At 39.0% G+C, this 19386-nt stretch overlaps 1 protein-coding gene across 10 annotated transcripts in view; it reads left to right on the top strand.

Moving 5' to 3' along the window:
- Nucleotides 1-19386, top strand: part of BBX (BBX high mobility group box domain containing) — a 290065-nt gene that overhangs the window by 112681 nt on the left and 157998 nt on the right. For 8 of the 10 annotated variants that reach the window (XM_040225323.1, XM_040225313.1, XM_040225237.1 and 5 more), the window contains one exon: nucleotides 18140-18213. The exons of 1 other annotated variant lie outside the window; for it this stretch is intronic. The gene's annotated coding sequence lies outside the window, so the exon portion shown is untranslated. Of the gene's footprint in view, nucleotides 1-8431; nucleotides 8443-18139; nucleotides 18214-19386 lie in introns of those variants that run through there. One more of the 10 variants, XM_040225274.1, reaches the window with a different exon arrangement.

The raw sequence follows: 19386 nt of genomic DNA, 5'->3' as shown, positions 1-19386 counted from the left end.
TTGGAATTTTTCCTCTGATTTATTAGCACTGGCACCAGCCCTTTTACCAGCCTGCTCCAGGCTCCAGTTCTCAGACGTCTCAGGGCAAGGTACTAGTCAAATAGGAACATATTGCTCCTTGGAAGAAAAGCTATGACAAACCTAGATGACATATTGAACAGCAGAGGCATCACTTTGCCAATAAAGATCAGGATAGTCAAAGCTATGGTTTTTCCAGTAGCCATGTACAGATATGAGAGTTGAACCATAAAGAATGCTGAGCACCAAAGAATTGATGCTTTTGAACTGTGGTGCTGGAGAAGACTCTTGCGAGTCCCTTGGACAGCAAGGCGATCAAACCAGTCAATCCTAAAGGAAATCAATCTTGAATATTCATTGGAAGGACTGAGGCTGAAGCTCCAATACTTTGGTCACCTGATGGGAAGAGCCAACTCTTCCAACTCTGTCTCTGAAAAACATCCTGATACTGGGAAAGATCGAGGGCAGGAGGAGAAGGAGGTGACAGAGGATGAGATGGTTGGATGGCATCGACTCAATGGACATGAGTTGAGCAAACTCTAGGAGATAGTGAAGGACAGGGAAACCTGGTGTGCTGCAGTCTGTGGAGTCTTAAGAGTCGAACATGACTGAGCAACTGAACACCAGCAACACTAGCATAGCTACCTTAAAATCCTTCAGCCCATGGCAGGGCTAGCACTAATGCAGGGACCAACCTCACCCACCAATGGGCAGGCAGTAACCCCTGGGGTCCCTGGATTTCAGCTGTACCTACCAGTGGGCCAGTACCAGCTCCACGACCTCCAGGGCCTTGCAGCCAGAGACCCACAGGCCTGCCTCTTCCCACGAGTGGGCCAGCAGTAGCCCAGGACCAGTCTTACCCACCAGTGGATGGGCACCACCACAGCCCCAAAGACTGCTTTGTCAATAGGCAGCCCATCCACCAGCAAGTTAGCACCAGCCATGGACCTCTCCCAGCCCCAGTCCTGGACTTGAGCAAGCTGATATTAGCTCTGAGATACCCTGGACCCCTCAGTCAGCCACACTGGGATCTAGCCTTGGTTACTAGTGGGCTTGCACCAGCTTTGGGAAACCCTGGACCCCACAGCCAAAAGTGTCAGGAACCAGCCTTGCCCACCAGCAAGCCAGCACTACATCTGGGTCTCCTGACCCCCCGAGTCACCCACCCTGGAACCTGGCTCTGCCCACCAGCAGACCAACAGTAACCCTGGGAACTCCCTGAGACCTGGCCCTGCCCACCAATGACTGGCATCCTCTAAGGCAAAGCTTGGCAGCCAGCTGAGGTGGGGCCAGCCACACCTACCAGACTGCCCCATAGTCACCCAGTCAGAAGGGAATGACCCCGCAGCGCACATAGGGGGCACCCCTAGAGCATATAGCTCTGGTGACCAGAGGCGAATGTGCTGCTGAGACCCATAGGATGTCTGCTACAAAAAACTGCTTCTCTGAGATCAGCTTACCAAATACATAGAAATGAAAACAGCATATTGGGCCAAAATGAGGTGACAGAGGAATATGTTCAAAACAAAGGAAAAAGCTAAAGCCCTAGAAGAAGAAGGACCAAGTGAAGTACAGACAGGCAGTCTATTCAAGAAAGAATTCAGGGTGGTGATCGTAGGGATGATCAAAGAACTAGGGAGAAGAATGGCTGAGTAGAGAGAGAAGTTGGGGTTTCCTGGTGGCTCAGACAGTAAAGTGTCTGCCTACAACACAGGAGACCTGGGTTCGATCCCTGGGTCGGGAAGATCCCATGGAGAAGGAAATGGCAACCCACTCCAGCATTCTTGCCTGGAGAATCCCAAGGACGGAGGATCCTGATAGGCTACAGTCCATGGGGTCGCAAAGAGTTGGACTCAACTGAGTGAGAAGTTAGAGGTGTTTAACAAAGAGAATATATAAAGAACAACCAAATAGGAAGAATCCAGAAATGAAAAATAAACTAGATGGTATCAATAGTAGACTATATGATAGAAACAGATGAGTGAGTTGGAAGACACAGTAGTGGAAATCACTGAAGCTAATCAGAAAAAGAGTGAAATGAGGATAGTTCAAAGAGACCACTGGGACAAGGAGCATACTAACATTCCCATTATAGGGGTGCCTGAAAGAGGAGAGAGAAAGAGGTGTTTTTGTAGATATAATAACCAAAAACTTCCCTAACCTGGGAAAGGAACAGGTATCCCGGTCCAGAAAGCACAGAGTCCCAAACAAGATCAGCCAAAAGAGGATCACACCAAGATACACTGTAATTGCTGCTGCTACTGCTAAGTCGCTTCAGTTGTGTCCAACTCTGTGCAGCCCCATAAACAGCAGTGCACCAAGCTCCGCTGTCCCTGGGATTCTCCAGGCAAGAACACTGGAGTGGGTTGCCATTTCCTTCTCCAATGCATAAAAGTGAAAAGTGAAAGTGAAGTCGCTCAGTCGTGCCCGACGACTCTTAGCGACCCCATGGACTGCAGCCTACCAGGCTCCTTCATCCATGGGATTTTCCAGGCAAGAGTACTGGAGTGGGTTGCCATTGCCTTCTCCGACACTGTAATTAAGATACCAAAAATTACAGAGAGAATATTAAAAGCTACAAGGGAAAAGCAACAGGTTCATACAAAGGAACTCCCATAAGACTGTCACCTGATTTTTCAGCAGAAACTCTGCCGGCCATAAGGGAGTGAAACAATATATTTAAGTAAAGTAATGAAAGGGAAAAACCTCCAACCAAGGATACTTTACCTGGCAAGTCTTTTATTTAGATTTGATCAAGAGATCAAGTTTTACAGATAAGCAAAAGCCAACAGGGTTCAGCGCCACCAAACCAGCTTTACAAGAAATGTTAAAGGGACTTCTCTTATGAAATGGCCACAACCAGAAACATGCAGATTACAAGGAAAAATCTCATTGGTAAGGCAAATATAGGGTAAAGGTAGTAAATCAACCATGTACAAAGCTAGTTTAGAAGATTAAACAGCAAAAGGAGTAAAATCATCTGTGTCTACAGTACTTAGTTAAGGCATACAAAAACAGGAAGTGTGAAGTGTGTAAGAAACAGTAAACATTGTGGGTGGGGAAGGCAGTGAAAATGCAGTGAAAACATGTATGAACTTAAGAAATCAGCAACTTAAAGTAATCACAAATATAGATAGAATGCTATACATAAATCTCATGGTAATCACAAACCAAAAATCTAGATACACATACCAAAAAAATAAATCCAAACATGATCCTAAAGTTAGTCACATCACAAGAGGAAAGAGCAAAAGAAGAAAGGAACAAAAAGAACTATAAAAATCCCAAAGCAATTAATGAAATGACAGTAAGTACATTTTATTAATAATTACATTAAACACAAATGGACTGTATGCGCCAGTCTAAAGACATAAGAGTCGCTGAGTGGAGTATTAGTCATAAAAAGGAATGAAATCCTGACATTTGCAATAACATGGATGGACCAAGAGGGTATTATGCTAAGTGAAATATGTCAGACAGAGAAAGACTAATACTGTGTGATTTTACTTATATGTGGAATCTAGAAAATAAATAAATGAACATAATAAAACAGAAATAGAGGTACAGGTACAGAGAACAAGGAGGTGGTTGCCAGAAGGAAGAGATTTGAGTAGGTGAGAGAGATGAGGAGTACAAACTTTCAGTTGCAAAATAAATGAGTCATGCCTATGAAATGTACAGAATGGGGAATAGAGTCAGTAACTAATATCCTTGCATGGGGATATCTAGCAACTTGACTTAGCATAGTGATTATTTTGAAATGAGTAGACGTAATGATTGACTGTGTCGTGTAGCAAGTACTAACGTAGTGCTGTAGGTCAATTATGTACTTCAAAACAAAGAAACAGACTCAGGAAACGAAATCAGATTTGTGGTTACCACAGGTGGGAGGAGGGGGATTGGATGAAAGTAGTCAAAAGGTACAAGTTCCCCATTACAAGGTAAATAAGCGCTAGGGAAATAGTGTACAATATGCTAAATATAATTAACACTGGTTTATGTTACATATGGAAGTTACCATAACAAATACTAAGAATTCTCATCTCAAGAAAAAAATTTTTTCCTACTTCTTTTATTTCATATCTGTGTGAGATGATGGATGTTCCTTAAACTTATTGTGGTAATCATTTCATGATGTATGTAAGGCAAACCATTGTGCTGTACACTTTAAACTTATACAGTACCATATCTCGGTTATATTTCAGTAAAACTGGAAGAAAAAAATGTCAGTAAAATAAAGGGAGAAAGGAGAATGGGAGTGGAGCATGGGACAAAGGGAAGCTGTTGATCATTTAAAACTATCTTGTTAGCTACAGTGTTGAATTGTATTGCAGATTTTATTATAGATAAATAGACTTCTATTCAAGTCTGTATCTTAGACTTTATTTTGAGGATCCCCAGAAATTCCTTATATGAAGTCCTTAGATTTATTGAAGACTGTGAACCACATTCCAGAAGATGTAATTACTCTTCTTCCAGGTACTGTTACCCCAAGTAGAGTAATTGAAGTTCAGTTTTAATTGTGTTGTTGAAGCAGAGTTTGACGTTTACAGAGTACTGTAAAAGCCTCCTTGGTGTAGCTAATGTTTGGAAATATATCCTAGATCTTAATTTACATTTAAATGATAATTCTTTCTTTGTTTCCATGTTACTCCAAAGTAGGAAACAAGTGCTTGTGTTACTGCTTTTAAATTATAGAAAGCACCTTCTGGAATCTGAGTTGCAGTAGAATTCAGCACTTGGGAGTTGGGATTTGGTCATATGTATGTATTTGTTCATATGTGAACATGTTGCATATATTTATGAATAGGATGGGTCAAGTAAAAATGATATGAAGGATTTATGAAGAACATAATTTCCAATATACTGTGTGATACCCAACTCTTTGTTTTTTGTGACTATTTCTATCTATAGAAGTACCTTATTTTGCAGAGAAGATTCCCTTTAAAATTTGTATTTAGGTTATTATCAAAAAAAGGAGAGAATGTGAAGAAAAGGAACCCTTATATGCTGTTGGTAGGAATATAAATTGGTGCAACCACTTGGAAAACAGTATAGAGATTTCCTTAGAAAATTAAGAACAGAACTGTCATATGATCCAGTTATTCTACTTCTAGATATTTATCTGGATACAAAAAAACACTAATTCAAAGAGATATATGCATCTTTGCGTTCATTGCAGCATTATGTACAGTAGCTTAGGTATGAAACAACTTATATGTCCGTCAATGGATGAATATATAAAGAAGAGATCTCAACACCCTCCCTCCACCACCATGCATGCATACACTGGAATGCTACATATCCATAAAAAACAATGTGAAATTCATTTATTGAATTTGCCATTCATTACAACATGGATACCTAAAGGGTATTATGCCAAATGAAATAGGTCAGAGACAAATACTATATGATTTCGCTTATGTGTAGAATCTAAAAAATAAAATAATAAAGCAGAATCATAGAACAGATTTAAAGATTATATTCAGAATAGCTTTCGTGTCATTATATTTTACTTTTGTTCTTTAAAAGTTGGTTATTTTTTCCAGAAATATGTATGGTAACTCACTAAAGCAAATCACTCTATTCCTAACTATTCCATGTTTTTTTTTTTCCTCCTAAATATGAGGCTAAAAATAATTTCAGGTATGGAGAATGAATTGTGTGCCAGTATCCACTTAAGTATAATGGCATACATAATGGAAATGTCCTTATAATTGGTTTTAGAAGTCACATTATCTAGTCTTTCAGTTTTTTTGTTGAAACTTGAAACTTCTCTTTATAGGAAATATAAATTGAAAGAAAATTGGTGCTATAGAAGTACAGATTGAAAATTTAAACATTTTGACTTACTGAATGTTATGATGGGCCAGATTTTTGAAATAAATTGATTGAAATTAGGATTTCAAATAAAGTAAAACATTATTCCCTTTCATTTTTTTTTCAGGAGGTTTATGTGTGATCCACTACTTCTGTGTTCTTTTCCTCTTATGAAAACAAAACTGCCAGCCATTGTACTTTCTTTTCTCCTCTCATTTCAGACAGTAGTGATAATGTATCTATCTGCACATACCTGTTATTTTTCATGCTGTGTCCTGATCCAGGTTTCACACCCGTTTCTCATTCCAGAAGATGAAATAAGCTGATGGGCCAAGCCTGGGTTATACGTCTATCCCTGTAGCTTGAGAAGAATTAGGTCAGTCCCACTCTAGGCATGGACCTTGAGAAAGTGGAGTATTTTCCTAAAAGTCAATGTTCTGTTTCCAGAAAATGGGAGATGCACATATACCTTGCAGGCAAAAATATGTATGTCTGTAATTTCTGCTTAAGAAAAACCAGTATAGAAAAACTCCCTTCCGTGGCTGATTATTCTCCCTAAAAGTAAGGCATCTACAGGGAGTTTGCTTTTTAACTTGAAATGACAAAATCTGATTTTCTTAATTATAAAAAAAAGTTAAAATTTCAAAATACTTACTAGCAGGATTGAGAGCCATGACTAGTACAGATGTTTTCAGGGGCATATACATGTCACCATTCACCTTGAGACCTGTGTGATTGGTGGCCTCTGTGGTTGTATAACACTGACTTCTGAGGGTCACTATGCTGGAATTAGCCACAAAGGATAAATCCTTTTTCTGTCAAATCAGTGGGAGTACTAGGAGAATATTTCCTTTTTTTTTTTTTTTTTTTGGAATTGGCTTAGTTTGAGCCAAATATTGCACATTACTTGAAATGACTCCTGTAGGAGCAGAGACATTTAATGGGGATTAGTGATCAGTGAAGCACGTATACTGTACGGAGCTTGATGTTGTAGGGCATGGGGTTAGGTTTAATGGAGGACATAAATTTAATTGTTACTAGGTGTTTCTGGTGGGCGTGAGTATTTAAAGGGAGAATTACTGTTTATAAATTCTCAACTGCTATTGGCCTGTCATTCGCTGGTGTGTATATAATTTTAAAATTGTTAGAATGAAGTAAATTGACAACAGCTTTAAAAAAAATAATAAACTTTACTTTTTAGGGAAGTTTTGGGTTCACAGCCAAACTGGGTGGATAGTATAGAGTTTCTATATGCTCCCCCTCCCCCCACATAAACAAACATTAACTTTTTACTCCAAGGTATGTATATTTTTTTTTATTAAATGTTTTTTTAAGATTTATTTATTTTTGTCTGTGCAGGGTCTGTGTTGCTGCGTGGACTTTTCTCTGGTTGCGGGAAGCGTGGGCTTCTTATTGTGGTGGCTGCTCTTGTTACAGAGCACAGGCTCTAGGCATGCAGGCTTCAGTAGCTGTGACTCTGGGGCTCTGGAGCACAGGCTCAGTAGCTGTGGAACATATGTGGCCTCTGGCATCTTCCCAGAGCAGAGACTGAACCTGTGTCGCTGCGCTGGTGGGTGGATTCTTAACCACTTTACCACCAGGGATGCCCACTCCTAGGTATTGATAAGAGTATTTAGAAACACAAATTTTTTGTGTGCTTACTTTTGCAACTAAAAGATGTGTTCAGACTAGAAAGGGGAAAGTGTTCTAGAGCCAAGAAACATTCTCTGACAGCCCTGAAATGTTGCTACAGTGGAAGAACAGAAGAAGAGTAGGGATCTAACATCATCTGGTCTGGAGCCACCTGCCGTCAGATCAACCTGACTGACGACAGCCCAGAAGGGAGCACTGTGCCTAGGGACAGTGCACAGACCAATAACAGGAGCCCTTGGTTCTGGCTAGCTCTGTGTCTAGCTTGCTGTGTGGCTGAACTGAGTGAAGACTGACTCCCTTCAGCTTTCTGGGATTCCACGATGGAACGGGGTCTCGAGTCAGGGCTAACATCATATCCTACTGGGGCAGCAAGCAGTGTGGAATCACAGAGTGTTGTCCAGCTTGGCCACACACTAGCTGAATGCCTTCTGTCCAGTCACTTAACCTCTTGGTTTCAGCTGTGGAAAGGTTGTAACTGACTTCTCTGTTTTCCTCTACGGGCAGTTTCCTGGGTCTTTCTGGTTTAACGTAGCTAATTATTATATAGTATTATTTGTTCTAGGAGTAACTGCTTTGTGAATAAATAACTTCAAAAGGGAGTGCATTAACACTTCACTGTGGATCATTTTTGAACAGATTCCTTTGTGTCTTCATATCAGGATGACCTAAATCAAATCCCTTACGATTATACAGTGGAAGTGACAAATAGATTCAAGGGATTAGATCTGTTAGAGTGCCTGAACAACTAAGGACAGATGTCCGTGGCATTGTATAGGAGGCAGTGATCAAGACCATCCTCAAGCAAAAGAAAGGCAAAATGGTTATCTGAGAAAACCTTACAAATAGCTCTGAAAAGAAGAGATGCAAAAGGCAAAGGAGAAAAGGAAAGATATACCCATTTGAATGCGTAGTTCCAAAGAATAGCAAGAAGAGGTAAGAATGCCTTCCTCAGTGATCAATGCAAAGGAATAGAGGAATACAATAGAATGGGAAAGAGTAGAGATCTCTTCCAGAAAATTAGAGATACCAAGGGAACATTTCATGCAAAGATGGGCTCAGTAAAGGACAGAAATGGTATGGACCTAACAGAAGCAGAAGATACTAAGCAGAGGTGGCAAGAATACACAGAAGAACTGTATAAGAAAGATCTTCACGACCCAGATAATCACGATGGTGTGATCACTCACCTAGAGCCAGACATCCTGGAATGTGAAGTCAGGTGGGTCTTAGGAAGCATCATTATGAACAAAGATAGTGGAGGTGATGGATCCTTAAAGATGATGCTGTGAAAGTGCTGCACTCAATATGCCAGCAAATCTGGAAAACTCAGCAGTGGCCACAGGACTGGAAAAGGTCAGTTTTCATTCCAATCCCAAAGAAAGGCAATGCCAAAGAATGCTCAAACTACTGCACAATTGCACTCATCTTACACGCTAGCAAAGTAATGCTTAAAATTCTCTAAGCCAGGCTTCAGCAATACGTGAACTGTGAACTTCCAGATGTTCAAGCTGGTTTTAGAAAAGGCAGAGGAACCAGAGATCAAATTGCCAACATCCGCTGGATCATGGAAAAAGCAAGAGAGTTCCAGAAAAACATCTATTTCTGCTTTATTGACTATGCCAAAGCCTTTGACTCTGTGGATCACAATAAACTGTGGAAAATTCTGAAAGAGACGAGACCACCTGACCTGCCTCCTGAGAAATCTGTATGCAGGTCAAGAAGCAACAGTGAGAACTGCACATGGAACAACATATTGGTTCCAAATTGGGAAAGGAGTACGTCAAGGCTGTATATTGTCACCCTGCTTATTTAACTTATATGCAGAGTACATCATGAGAAATGTTGGACTGGATGAAGCACAAACTGGAATCAAGATTGCCAGGAGAAATATCAATAACCTCAGATGTGCAGATGACACCACCCTTTTATGGCAGAGTGAAGAAGAACTAAAGAGTCTCTTGATGAAGGTGAAAAAGGAGAGTGAAAAGTCGGTTTAAAACTCAACATTCAGAAAACTAAGATCATGGCGTCTGGTCCTATCACTTCATAGCAAATTGATGGGGAAACAGTGACAGACTTTATTTTTGGGGGCTCCAAAATCACTGCAGTTGGTGACTGCAGCTATGAAATTAAAAGACACTTGCTCCTTGGAAGAAAAGTTATGACCAACATAAACAGTATATTAAAAAGCAGAGACATCACTTTGCCAACAGAGGTCCCTCTAGTCAAAGCTATTGTTTTTCCAGTAGTCATGTATGAATGTGAGAGCCTACAAAGAAAGCTGAGTGCTGAAGAATTGATGCTTTTGAACTGTGGTGTTGGAGAAGACTCTTGAGAGTCCCTTGGACAGCAAGGAGATCAAACCAGTCAATCCTAAAGGAAATCAGTCCTGCATATTCATTGGAAGGACTGATGCTACAGCTGAAACTCCGATACTTTGTCCACCTGATGATAAGAACTGACTCATTGGAAAAGACGTTGATGCTGGGAAAAATGGAAGGTGGGAAGAGAAGGGGATGACAGAGGATGAGAGATGGTTGGATGGCATCACCGACTCAATGGACGTGAGTTTGAGTAAACTCCGGGAGTTGGTGATGGAGAGGGAGGCCTGGTGTGCAGCAGTCCATGGGGTCACAGGGTCAAATACAGCTGAGCCAACTGAACTGACTGACTGATCGGAAATGTTCTTGGAATCAACATATCTGGAACTAGAGTCTTTCTGCTGCAAAACTACTTGCTAGATATCCTTTAGGCACACCTGAAAGGGACAAGGACTCTTTTTGAATAGTATGGTTTTTAAATAACATAATATAAATTTTAATAGAGATGTGATTTTTATATGACAGAATTGTACATTATGTTTATTTTTCTTTAAATTGTCTTTGTGCAATTTAAGTAATACAGGAGAAAAGGGAAAGATCAGTGTCCTTTACTTCTTGAAACAGAATGGTTTTTGAATGTTTCCATTTAAAATTATGTAAATTGCTCACAACTGACTTCCTTTTTTTTAATCAACTGACTTTGGACTAAGTTAAGAGTATGATTTTCTGTCTGTTGTGAATGATTGCTGATTGAAGGAATCCTTTCTTACCTCAAAGGACAAGGTGGTCCTGAGATTCCTCCAGGGAGTTTCATTCACAGAATCCCTCCTTGAAGATACAGTCTACTTCCTCAGGTGTGTAGGCCAAGGTTTACTTGGACAAAGCCACAGTAATGTGGATATGTGATATCCCACAGGGCTGGGATTATCTTAACCTTATATTTTCCAGCTCAGTGGCTTGATAGAGCTAATGAATCTTCCCAAAGTACCTGGGGGTTCCCTGTCAGTGTACCTCATATAGCTGCTGGCAAGCATGTTTCTATACTCTTCCTGGAAGTGAAACTCTTTCTGCCTTAAATGTGCAATTTCCCCTGCCTGAGAAGGTCAGAGGCACATTTACATAGTTCTCAAGAGTATAAAAGAGGCATTCAGGGCCTCCCTGCCAAGCCATCTGACTAGACTAATGCCTGCTCATTTTCCACCTCTACTTACGGAAACTGCAGAAATTCCTAGGTGCACCATGGTCCCTGAAACAACAGTCTTAACGGCAAAGGAACATTAAAATAAAATGTCCACATTATCAAATCAGTTAATGTAGCTTGAAATTGGCAGGAGTAAAAAGTGGTTGTTCAGACTGTCAGAATTAAACATATGTTAAAACTACTTAAACCAAAATCTACGTTTTGAAACACTAGCAATTTACTTAGTATTCAAATACTGAGAATATTCAAAGCAAACTTGAGCACATTCACAATGTTACTTTTTTTATTGCTTTTCTCCCACATAGTTTTTAACTCTAGTGACCTCACTAACATTTATTGAGCACTTCCTATATGCCAAACCCTTTGTATTTATAACATTTTCTAATAATTTAAGGCAACCTGTTGAGGTGTAAGAATTGTTATCCTGTCGATGAGGAGTGAAGGCTCAGAGAGTCTCAGGAATTGGCTCACAGTGGCAGGGGGTGAATGAGGGATACAAGTTTGGCCCCTAAGGTCAGTATGCTTTGCAGAACACCATGCTGCTAACTGTGCTCTACTATTTATGAGACTCTGGAGAGAGAAAAAAAGAAGGGCAAGTTGCATTACTCTCATTTGCCTACATTTCATGTTCCACTGTCTGATGTGACCCCAGATCTGCCTCCTGCCCCTTCCTGCATAATGAACTTAGGCCCCATCTGGGTCTGTGCCTGTGACACCCTTCTCCATCCTCTTCATTTCCTATATAAAGATTTCCTTGCGCAATCTAACTTTGGGGAAATTCTCTGCTTACCATTTTGACATTACACATTTCTTTCTGTTATTGTGTAACTCTGTATGTGTGTGTGTGTGTGTGTGTGTGTGAGTGAGTGAGTGTGATTACCTGTCTGGATCATTAGCTTCCAGAGAACAGCAATCTTATTTGCATCTTTGTGCTCTTGGCATGTAGATAGGTGGAAGGTAGTTTTTAAAGCATAGTTTTATAACTGGTCAATACTGACTGCTGAAGGGGAGAGGATTTCCAAATCTTTCATCTTGTTATTTTAGGAGGTCTAACAATGAATGCTAGAGTTTTCTATCTCTGCCTACTGGTGTTTTTCTACACCTTTTTGGGAATTCCAAACAGATGGACAGATGGCAATGACTTGTATTAATAGTTACTTTGCTTTACTGTTACTATCTGCTGCTGCTAAGTTGCTTCAGTCATGTCCAACACTGCGATCCCATAGATGGCAGCCCACCAGGCTCCCCCATCCCTGGGACTCTCCAGGCAGGAACACTGGAGTGGGGTGCCATTTCCTTCTCCAATGCAGTAAAGTGAAAAATGAAAGTGAAGTCGCTCAGTCGTGTCCGACTCTTAGCGACCCCATGGACTGCAGCTCACCAGGTTCCTCTGTCCATGGGATTTTCCAGGCAAGAGTACTGGAGTGGGGTGCCATTGCTATCTAGTGAACTCTTAAGGCTTGTTTTGCTTTTTTATTTTTATTTTTTAAATATGTGTGAGATTTGTTAACTGTGAAAGACTCTGGGTCAGGAGGAAATGCAGGGGTGGGGGTGGGAAGGTGATAACAAAGATACTTCAGATTTGCATTTTCTTTTTAGAAATTTGCATTTTCAGTGTAGCTGACACTTGTAATTTCTGTTAAGGATTGGCGCCTGAGCAGGAATGCCTGTGAAATAAGCTTCAGCTGTAAAGACAGGCAAGGTGGGTGATTTTAATGAAAGTGGTGTCTTTTATCATACCTTAATAAAATAAAATAATAAAATGAAGACAGTGACAATAAGAATTATGAAAATAGACAACTCTTTTTTAAAACAAGTATATGTATTATATATTTCCAAGCATTTATCTTTGTCTGCATAAAGGTAATTTATTTCAGCAAATGATTTAACCAGAGCTTATCATTTTTAGAAAAAAAACATCCTTTGTCCTCTGCTATACCACAGTGACCTGAGTTGTGGAATTGATTGACCAAAATTGCATAACAGCAGGTATGCATTTTCAGCACTATATTATTTTGCAGTGTGCCTGGTAGTACTACTGAGGAGATGAAAAGAATATTAAATACTTTGGGGGTGAGTAGGGGGATAAGAGTCAGACACGACTGAGCGACTTCACTTTCACTTTTTACTTTTATGCATTGGAGAAGGAAATGGCAACCCACTCCAGTCTTCTTGCCTGGAGAATCCCAGGGACAGGGGAGCCTGGTGGGCTGCCGTCTCTGGGGTCACACAGAGTTGATACGACTGAAGTGACTTAGCAGCAGCAGCAGCAGGGGGCCTTATGCACACACAAGTCTGGGAAAGCTTTAATGAGTTTTTTTTGGACTACAAATATGATACATTTACATAGAAGTAAGAGCTTGGCATTTGTATTTAGCTTTTATTTATAAACAACATTTACATTTTGCTTGTAAACATGTAGTTTATAAAAGGGTGAATTGAGGAAGTAGCTTTAAGACAGGAAAACTCTTGTAGAGAACACCTACTTTGTAAAGTGGAGATCGGAATACATATTGTTGGGAAAATGGAGAAAGCCAGTGGAAGACTGAGTGAAAGAGCGGATGTTAAGACTGTTATTTGTGACTTGGACTAGTTTTGACTTTCAGAGGTCATACTAACTCTTAAGACTAGAAATGCAGCCTCTTTCAGAGCATAAACATAATTGAAAACAATAATTTCAGAATCTGCTTTCTTGGGTCTCCATTTTGCTTTTCTTCCAGTGTAAAAGCATGAATGTTCTATTTTCAGGAAGATGAGGAAAAATATTATTTCCTTCTCTAACAGTTTGGCTAATTTTGTTGTTGTTTCTGGCTCCATAAATTGAGAGGCAGTCTGTACCATGCATTGTATCATGCCCAGCAAGTTTTTGTTTTGTTTTGTTTTCATTTGAATGCAGTTGGTCCTTGGCAAATAATTGCAGTTCAGAATGACTTTTATTGAGCTTGATTGAATTAGGGTTATGTATGAAAATGAGTTAGTTAAAGCTTAATGTATTACCCAGAGAATTGATGAAAACGTCAGAAAAGCAGTCATTTCTTGGGGATTAAATATTCTTCCATGTAAGTGGGCAGCATGGTTGCCTGGAGTCTCTTCTGCACTGACTAGGTTGTAGTGACATCAGGTTGCAAAACATACAATGTTGGCCTAGAACAGGATTTTGCCATGATATGCCTTGAATATTACATTAGACATTAACACTAATGAGGGACCTATCACATTGTAAAAAGTGGCATCTCATTTTTTTTAGTATAATAAGCTTTCAAAACATAGTACCCCAAGGGGCAATGTGTAAACCATCAAGAAGCCAGTTGCTTTGGGATATTTTAATGGTTGCTTAGGCCAGATCTTTATGATAGGTTTTTCAGATGCCAAGTTAGATGTCCTATTTGTGGTTAAGAGGTAAATCATAGATAATTTAAAGTTAGCACTCCCACCTGCCATGATAGTTTCTCAGAGGGAATCCTGAGCTGTAGCAGGTCAGTCCTGGCTTGGTGTACATCCTGTGGGGCAGTTTCATGGGTGGGAAAGGGGCCTTGGAAAAGGAGCAGGTCCTTAATGAGCTGGTGGGACTGAAGTCCTTGGGAGCTGGGAATCCAAGGCCCTGTTTGGGTGGAAGGGAAGGCTGAGAGGAAGCACCGTGTGACCCAGAGAACACAGACAGGCATGGGTGGCTCAGTTGAAAATCTCCCCTGGCTTTGGTCTAAGGGCATACACACACAAGTCACCATTCTGCAGGACTGTATTCACCCCCTTAAACATTTCCCTTTCTTGCCCACCTGTCCTTTTGACACTTCACACAGCTGCCCATTTCCATCAAATCAGAACATTTTATGAAGTCGTCTTATAACTTAAATACAGACAGAACAGCTTGTGCTGAAACTACTTTTCTGAAGTTACCGTGTGGGCATTTGTAGTAGCCAGATAAAATCTGGAGTCTCAGTATGGCTCAGAACTCAGAGTCTGTCTCAGGCAGGATCTTCAGCCTCGGAATTGACCTCCATTCTGTGGCTTATTCCCTGGCTGATTCTTTGGCTGCCCTGTCCTAAGTTAGTTAAGTCCAGCATGGTTTCTTTGTTATCCTGAGTTTTAAAATCCTTATTGGTTATAGCGTAATCAACCTCCTTCCTCTCCTTGCCCACTTTATCCACAGATATTTACATCCCATGTGATAAATTATTGAATGATAATCAAAGTAAAGTATAGATTTGTTCTATTTGGGGGGTATATATTTGATTATAGAAACAAATCAGTAAACATACCTTAAGATTAGTGATTGTTTTTGAGCTCCTAACAGAACTTCTGTATAGAACATAACATACTTTATTTCTCAGATAGCCTGCACTCACTTCTTAAACTAAAAGGTAAGCAAATCTCCAAACTAAAATAAAAATCTGTTGTTGTTCAGTTGCTAAGTTGTGTCCCAGTCCTTGGGACCCCATGGACTGTAGCACGCCAAGAATTAAACCCACCCTATCAAAGTTAATTTTGGACCCTCCTCTCCCAATTGTGGCAGTATCAGTTCAGTCGCTCAGTCATGTCCGACTCTGCAACTCCGTGGACTGCAGCAAGCCAGGTTTCCCTGTCCATCGCCAACTTCCGGAGCTTGCTCAAACTCATGTCCATTGAGTTGGTGATGCCATCCAACCATTCATTCTCTGTCATCCCCTTCTCTTGCCTTCAATTTTTCCCAGCATCAGGGTCTTTTCTAAGGGATCAGTTCTTCACATCAGGTGGCTAAAGTATTGGAGCTTCAGCTTAAGCCTCAGTCCTTCCAATGAATATTCAGGATTGATTTTCCTTTAGGATTGACTGGTTTGATCTCCGTGCAGTCCAAGGGACTCTTCAAGAGTCTTCTCCAATGCCACAGTTCAAAAGCATCAATTATTTGGTGCTCAGCTTTCTTTATGGTCCAACTCTCATATCCGTTCATGACTGCTAGAAAAACCATAGCTTTGACTATATGTACCTTTGTCAGCAAAGTGATGTCTCTGCTGTTTAATATGCTGCCTAAGTCTGTCATAGGTTTTCTTCTAAGGAGCAAGCGTCTTTTAATTACCAGCCACAGTGATTTTGGAGCCCAAGAAAATAAAGTCTGTCATTGATTCCATTGTTTGCCCATCTATTTGCCATGAAGTGATGAGGCTGAATGCCATGATCTTAGTTGTTTTGAATATTGAGTTTTAAGTCAGCTTTTTCACTCTCCTCTTTCACTTTCATCAAGAGGCTCTTTAGTTCTTCGCTTTCTGCCATAAGAGTGGTGTCATCTCTCCCAGTTGTGGCAGTATGAATTAAATTCATTTTTTAAAAGTTTATACCAGTTTATTTACTTGATAGTTATTTATAGATATTCATGATTTTTACCTATTTCATAATTTTTCTTTTAATGGTTCTTGATAGTGGCTTTTATAAATTTATATGAAGAAAAAGCATGGACATAAATATTTGAGATAGTGTATGTCATTTTCTTAAAATAGCAGTTTTAATGTTAGCGATTTAGTTTATAATAATTAAGGAGAGACTTTTATACCATTTATTTAATCAGTTTTTGGAATTGTACACTTCCTTCGTAACAACATAAGCATTTAATTTGAAAGTATTCATGTGTCCCTTGTAATTTTTTCAGAGATCTGGATTTCTTCTTTCATCCATACCCTTGTTCTAAAAAATGTGGATAAATCAGTAGTATCTTGTGAGAAGCCATGTAAGACCATTTAATATTTTATTCTTTCTGGTTATTGTTTTCTTCTGTAGCATTGGGTGACAACTGAATTATCTACATCTAGTTAGGATTACTCAAATGAATCATTACACATTTTTGATATTTAATGTATAAAAGCGAGTTCTTCCATATTGTAGTGGCTGAAAAAAACTTTAGCTAACACATAAAATGACTAACAATATTGATCAAGCAGTAAGCCAGTAAGTGATACCCAGTTTCCTAAGTATGTTGTAGCCTACTGATTGTAAAGAAATATGTTGTCATAATATACAAAGGAGTAGGAAATTATCTCTTAGTTGAGTGTGATTTAGTATTACCATATGAAGCACTTGAGAAACTAAATGAATGTGTCTCACATAGAAACTGAAATAGCTTAATTAAAAAAAATTACAATTTAGGTATATGTCTATATTAATGCCAGACAGCAAAAGAGACACAGACTTTTGGATTCTGTGGGAGAAGGCGAGGGTGGGATGATTTGAGAGAATAGTATTGAAACATGTATAGTACCATATGTGAAATGGATCGTCAGCCCAGGTTTGATGATGAGACAGGGCACTCAGGGCCGTTGCACTGGGATGACCCCGAGAGATGGGATGGGGAGAGAGGTGGGAGGGGGGTTTCAGGATGGGGAACACATGTACACCCATGGCTGATTCTACAATATTGTAAAAGTAATTAGCCTCCAATTAAAATAAATAAACTAATTTAAAAATAAATAAATGGAAACATTAAAAATAAAATATTTCACAAAAAATGATAATTTAGGTATATGTCTATATTTGCAGTATTAATATAAAATTTTATTTAATTTGTACACTTGATTTCAGTCCTCATTTATTTCATCATATGTAGTTAGAAAGTAATTTATAACAGCTTTTCTGTATTTGTATGTGTTCCCCCACCCCTTAATAAAAGAACTGGCTTGGCTTCACTCATCTTTAAAAGATAAAATATAAGCATCTGAACCATAGCTTAATTGTGGTTAAGCTTTAACTGGTTCGGTTGAACCAGTCATTTCAAATAACTTGACTTTAGTCAGGATGTCATTTTAATTCCATGTTTTTCCAGAGGATTTGCCTGTAACTCTATACCTGAATTTAGTCAGCAAACTAAGAAGTAATTGCCTGTAATTCTTTGTCTCTGTAACTTTGGCCTCAGAATTCCCATTGAGTAATTTTAGTAATCATCTTTTTGTTAAATTAAAGTTGACAATAAATACTTTAGGTCTTTTTTTCCTCAGTAGTGTTAGTCCAGGGATGTTTAATCATTTTCCTGATTTTGATTGGTTGGCTGTTAATACATCTTATTTAGGGATGATTTTTCTAAAGGAGACTAAGTGTCAGTGTAGTTGGAAAGGGCTTCCGAGCTCACCATTTTAATCACTTTGCTATGGGTCCTCCACAGAATCCTGCTGCATCACAGAAGTTGGAAGTTCTGATGTTCCATTGACATCACAATGGAAAGTCTTGACTTGACCGGTAAGAGCAGGCCCATGATGCATCTTACTTATTTACCTGGAAGCAGTGAAGCAGTCAAGAGCTATGTGGTATCAGAGCTGGTCTCAACTTTTTCGCATCTGATGGGTTCACCTTCTGTATTGATCAGGGAAGTGTGATAATTGTGTATTTTTAACTTGTCAGTTTTACTAGTATTTTAAAGGTGACATGTAATCTCTATTATCAAGTAAGTTAAATTTTCCTTTAAAGTAATTAATTTTTAAAAATTAACTATTTCAGAATCCCTGGCTTATTTCACCAGTGTAATGGGCTATTGGTTAAAAAGTCAATTTATTGAAGTCCCCAGTTATCTAGAGAATACATGTCTTAGTAAATATTACATTGGTTTGTTCCCTCAAAGCTTTTTGTATTGCCTTTGGCATTAAATGAAAAGTGAATCAGTATCAAAAAGCATTATGGGAGCTTAAAAAAAATGATTAAAAATAATAGAAGCAGGTGTAGCAGTACCATAAAACTATTTTGAATATGAAAACCACACAATGAAGAAAAAGTTGAGATTTTAAAATATATACATGTGGCAAATTATATCAAACTTTGAAACTCACATACTATAATTCTGTCCTTTTGTACATAAGTTGTATTCAAAACTGCTTCCTTTGGAATATTTTAGGATTAATTTTAATAATGATTACTTAAATGCATAGAGTTTTCTCAGTCTGGGAATAAAAACGTGTGATTGGTTTACTGATGTTTGAATACTTTATGGTGAACTGATGATTTATAAGACCAAGGAATGTGACATAAAATGAACAAAATTAGTAAATATTGTTTAGTTGCAATTTTCAGGACATGCACTTATTCTTCAAATTTTCAATTCATGGTAAACTTAAATCTTTTTTCTGTTCTTAAGTATTTTTGACAGCCTGTTAGGTCTGTCTAGAAAATCTGTGTGTGCTTTTTTGTTTTAAATATATGACTGAATGTTGCTTTTATGATTTTATATGATAAGGCCTCTGAACCATTCTTCTGAATGTTACAGTCTAGGATTGTTTGCATTGTAAAAATAAATGCCATTAACTTGTAAGGGTGTTTACTTGGATATGGAAACACCAACAAAATCTTATTGCCAGTGAAAAGACTGAGATTTAGTTATTTCTCCTCCTTTCTGTACTATCCTTTAAGGCATAATAAGTC

The sequence above is a fragment of the Oryx dammah genome, unplaced genomic scaffold, assembly GCF_014754425.2.
Source record: "Oryx dammah isolate SB20612 unplaced genomic scaffold, SCBI_Odam_1.1 HiC_scaffold_2, whole genome shotgun sequence".
Taxonomy (NCBI): domain Eukaryota; kingdom Metazoa; phylum Chordata; class Mammalia; order Artiodactyla; family Bovidae; genus Oryx; species Oryx dammah.
The sequence above is the reverse complement of the archived record's forward strand: the minus strand, read 5'-3'. Positions and strand labels throughout refer to the sequence as shown.